This window comes from Octopus bimaculoides, chromosome 10 (assembly GCF_001194135.2).
Source record: "Octopus bimaculoides isolate UCB-OBI-ISO-001 chromosome 10, ASM119413v2, whole genome shotgun sequence".
NCBI lineage: Eukaryota > Metazoa > Mollusca > Cephalopoda > Octopoda > Octopodidae > Octopus > Octopus bimaculoides.
In genome coordinates, this window is record NC_068990.1 from 91,161,087 (window position 1) to 91,166,511 (window position 5,425).

Below are 5,425 nucleotides of genomic sequence, written 5' to 3' on the forward strand. Positions count from 1 at the left end.
TATATATATATATATATATATATATATTACATACACACAAATACAAACACACACAAACACATAGACACACACACACACACACATATATATATATATATATATATGCAAATACATATTGATTATTATGAAAAGTGCTGCTCTCGTGTGAGTTTATTGGAAGGTTATTTATTTATTTATTTATTTATTTATTTATTTATTTATTTATTTTAGTCCAAGAACTAGAAGAGTCTATTCCACTAATTTTCGCCGTGTGCTCTTCATTCTTGTTTTGGATAAGATTTCGTCAGTACCCTCAACGCTGCTTTTTGAAAGAAAAGTGTTTTATAATAAGGTGACTTTCATATCTCTATCCACAAAGTATCCGATTTCTCAACATCAATGGTCTCAAATTCATAATAAACAGATAACAGCTGAACGTAGACGCCCTGAATGCACAGCGCAAAATATCTTATCGAAAAGAAGTCACGCATTTTCAGTGCGATTTCCATCCCTACCAGGCTGCCTTCTTCCAACTGTTTAACCTGTTTCTAATTGCTTTGACGCTGTTGTATGCAAGCAGGGCAGTTGTGAACACAGTTTTCCCCAAGCTGTTGATGATTGAGACGTCTCCTCTGAAACCTGTGGTGGACAACACACACGACAGGTTAGGTACAATTGCTTATTAATTGACCAAATGCCAAAAATCAGAATCACGAAGACGTCGTTTTCCGTCTTGTAATCAAATACCGAAACGATAAAGTTACCGTTCTGTACTTTGTTATAAATCACTATGGACGTTGCCCTCAATTATCTCATTCTTTTTAACCGTATTTTTTCCTTTGCAATTAAATGCAGAAGTGACTTTGAACTAAATTGTTTATTCGAAGTTAGTATTGACAGAAATGCAAAAGAGAGCATAACTTTCTTTTTTGTTTAAACTGACAGAAGCTCTTCAAAAAGCACATAGTGATAGAAGGCTCTTCAAAAAGCACCTACCGGTAGAGTAACTCTTCATCGATAGTAACACTTTCTTTTTTTATCTTTTCACTCTTGGCAAATAACATGTGGGCAAAAGCAACATGTAGTCGTTGAGTTCTTGACGAAGAAGTGCAGGTTATCCGAGCTCCACAGAAGGCTACAAGTTGTTTACGGAGATAACCTCATTGACGAAATGGATGAAGAAATTTAAAGGGAAAACAAGCATTGATAACAAACCACCAGCTGCGCCCACTGACATGAATCAGCGGTCAGTGGACGAATTGATTCGCACCAACAGCCGAACCACCATCTGTGAGCTTGCTGCACAGCAGGACAGCGGTCAAATTGCATTCTAGAAGATAGTGGAAGAATTTAGGTACCAGGAAGTGTGTGCAAAGTTTGTACTTCGGTAAGTGTTACGCAATTTCAAGGAGAGAAAATCGAAAGTCAGTCCTGATCAGCTGGAAGCATTTAGAAATAATGAAGGCCTTGTTTCTCTGAAATAGTGATAAGTAATGAAATGCAGTCATATTATCATGATCCAAGCAACGAAAGCTCAGTCCATAAAATAACACCACACATCTTCTCTATGGTTTAAGAAGTTCAAGCGCCAGCGATTACTTCGGTCGTCATTGACTGTTTGGTGAGATGACAAGTGCATCGTTTTCTTAGATTTTCTGTGACCTGGCTCTACTGTGCGCAGCAAGTGGTACATTGAGATCCTCAGGAAAGTATAGCGAAGCCATTAGTGGGAAGAGACTCCACAAGAACCTCAAAACAATCTACATTCAACATAATAATGCGTGACCACACACGTCTCAGCAACAAATCAAGCAATCGGAAAATTCGGTTGGTCAGTGGTCTCCTATCCACTGTACAGCCCGAATCTGGAACCCTCCAACTTCCACCTGTTCCGTCCAACGAAGGACAGTTCTCAGAAGCAACGATTTGTCGACACGGATGAGGCGAAAGTTGCTGTGAAGAAATAGGTACAACAGTGTATAACTGATATTTTTTCAAAGATTCGAGAGACAAGTTCAACTACGAAGCAAATCCATTGCTTGTATTAGAAAGTATGTCTTGTAGTACCTTTATATAAAAAAGGAATTTACCTTTGAACAGGTGCAACTTGATCGACCTGTGTCATTTAACAAAAAAGTTATGCCCACTTTTGTATTACTTTCACTTCGACTCTCGTATAAAAACTTCGTCCGTCTTCATAATTTTCAGTCTGAACCTTGCCCCTGGCTACAGCAAAACAATGGCACCGATTCTGTATGTGGTTTTGTTCCAGGGCCTTTTTTATTTATTCAATGCTGTCCTGGTTTGATTTATAAAGAGACATCACCTTTGAAATGTTCTCACGCTTGAGATTTGATCCGCTTACTTTTTCCCTGTGTTAACATGTTTATCTTTCAACCAGGGCCCAGTATGTGACCGACCCGTCTTTTAAACATTCATTTTCGTGAGAAACCCTCTGCCGTTTCTTTTCTTTTCTTTTCTTTTTTTCAAAACATCAGAGGCTTTACTTTGATATAGAGATTTAAGTTACCACCGTTTCGATAAGAAGTCTTGATTGTGTGTGACATTCTTGTTAGGCCATTAGGCCAGATGTTTTTAACTGACAAAAGACTTCAGCGCCTTTCATAGAAAGATGTTCTGTGACGTGAATGTATGGTTGACTAATAAGGTTACACAAGGCAATTCACAAACGTGAACAAAGAATAATGGAGACAATTGTAATTAAATTTTTTAAGTAAAATACAAAACTACAAATATTTAAGATATTTTAATCTCCTGCTTACTTGCCCTAATGTTCCAATGCACTAACACACACACATACACACACACCTACCTACACTCATACATACATACATACATACATACACACATACATACATACATACATACATAGACGCATACATACATACATACAAATATACAAACATACACACATACATACATACACACATAGACGCATACATACAAACATACATACACACATAGACGCATGCATACATATATACAGACATAGACACATAGATACACACATACATACACACATACATACACACAAACATATATACATACATAAATATATACTTACATTCACTCATGCATACATACATACATTTATATATACATAATACATACATACATACATACATACATACATACATACGTACGTACGTACGGAAGAGCGTAGGCTCGAAACGTTAAAGACTTTTTCACTTCCCGAGCGTTAAACTAATACACCACCGTCTTCGTCTTTTGTTTGTTTTTTTTGTGAATTCTCCCGCTACATACAAACATAGACACACACACACACACACACACACACACACACACACACACACACAAACATACATACATATATACATACATACATACATTCATACATATACTACAGGTGTCTAAAATTCATACATAAAACCCAGTGTATTCCTGGTGAGTAACACAAACCGGTTTTATTCCCATTGTACAACACACTTAATTTAAATGATTTAACTTCTTTCGGGAAGACTCGGTCGGTTCGGTTTGTATAACGCCTGTTCCACCTTGGGTCATTTTAATACTAATTCCATGGAAATTTCAAAATCGCTATAACAACTCGTCCTCAGCTTCGAAATTCTTCTTACTCGTGTATCTAGCTTCCTTACCAGCAGCACTTTACATTTCTTTCCACAGACGATGTTACCACATAAACGTTAATGGAGAAAACATGTCGGCACGACCTCCTCAAGGTCTGTATATTTTGCAACTCTCATACGCTTCCTTGCACAAACAATAAATGATTTAGAGATTGCATTAGCGCCATATTTCTGGGAAAGTGCGGTGTGTTTATGTATAGCTATGCGTCCGTCCCGATGTATTTCATTTTTAACACGTTACTCACTATAGCCATTCATTATCGAAACAACAACTAAGTTCAAATTATGGATCTACCGAAAGGATCACTTCGACGTTGATATATAATAGAAGCTTGAAAGACGATCATGCGTGTGTGTGTGTGTGTGTGTGTGTGTGTGTATTAATACTCGTTTTTATTTCAAGTTAGATATAAAAACCAATTATACAGAAAGCTGAAGGATTACTCATTGCTTAATATTAGTGGAGAACATGTCTAACGAACTTTTACATGAAAGGGAGTGATAGTGACTTCGAAGTTTCGGCTTACTCGCCTTCGTCAGACTCTACACACACACACACACACACACACACACACACACACACACACACGTATGTTTGAATGTATGTATGTTCCATTACATATATGTATGCTTGCATGTAAATGTGTATATCTATATCTATATATATATATATATAGTAAATAAATAAAAAACCGAGGACGTGGTACATGTAAAGTATTAGCAGACGTTCAAGGAAGGAAAAAAAGGTGGTTTTACGTTTCGAGCAAAAGCTCTTCTTCAGAAACAGAAGAAAGTCCAATAGAAAAGGAAGACAAAGGAAAAAAAATCGCCGACGATTCACATGTGGTTACATTTTGAAATTATACATATCTTCTTGAGATTTTACAACGAAAAAAATCAGTGACCGATGGTCGCTTAGTTTACAATATATTGCTGGATGGAGCGGACCCTGGCTATCACCCTGGAGACCAAGTATTAAAGATGAGTCAAGAAGCTCGAAACTGAGTCAGTCTCGCGATCCTGTAATCTGCTAGAGGATGATATGGGTTCGCATAAATTTTTAATCTATTTAATGAGCACAAATGGAAACAGCTGTAGGAAGTAAGAATTATCAATTTATTAATAAATAATTATTAACTTTCAGCTCTCCATTTTCTTATCTTTTATTAATTGAATACGAATATATATATACATATATATGTGTGTGTGTGTGTAGGTATGTGTGTGTATACATTTGTGTGGGTGTAAGGTGTTGGGTGGTGTCGTGAGTGTGTTTATATAAGACTACAAGATGTATCTTACTGTTAAACGTCAATATCTGAATATTAAATTTAAACTACGAATGAGAGAACAAACATAAAAACACAAGTCAATAATTGAAAGTATATATACTTGGACACACACACACACGTATATACGTATGTATGTATGTATGTATGTATGTATGTATGTATGTATGTATGTATCTACATACCTGTATGCTTATGTTTATCTGTCGGCGTATGTGTTCAGCGCAAGTCTACGATGATGTGCTGTCTCCTTCCCGCTGTTATTGTATTTTATTGTTGTTATCGCTACGCTCCAAGTGAACTCGAGTACAAACTCATTTCGTACATTCACTTCACTGTTCCACAAACGGACATGTATGTCAAATGAGTACGCTCCATACAATTCATTCACATCGCACTTGACTGCTCTTTCAGCTTTTCATGTGTCTAAGTATAAATGTCTGTACATACATACATACATATCTATACATGTGTGTAAATCTCTCTCTTTCTCTCTATCTATCTATCTATCTATCTATCTTTATATAT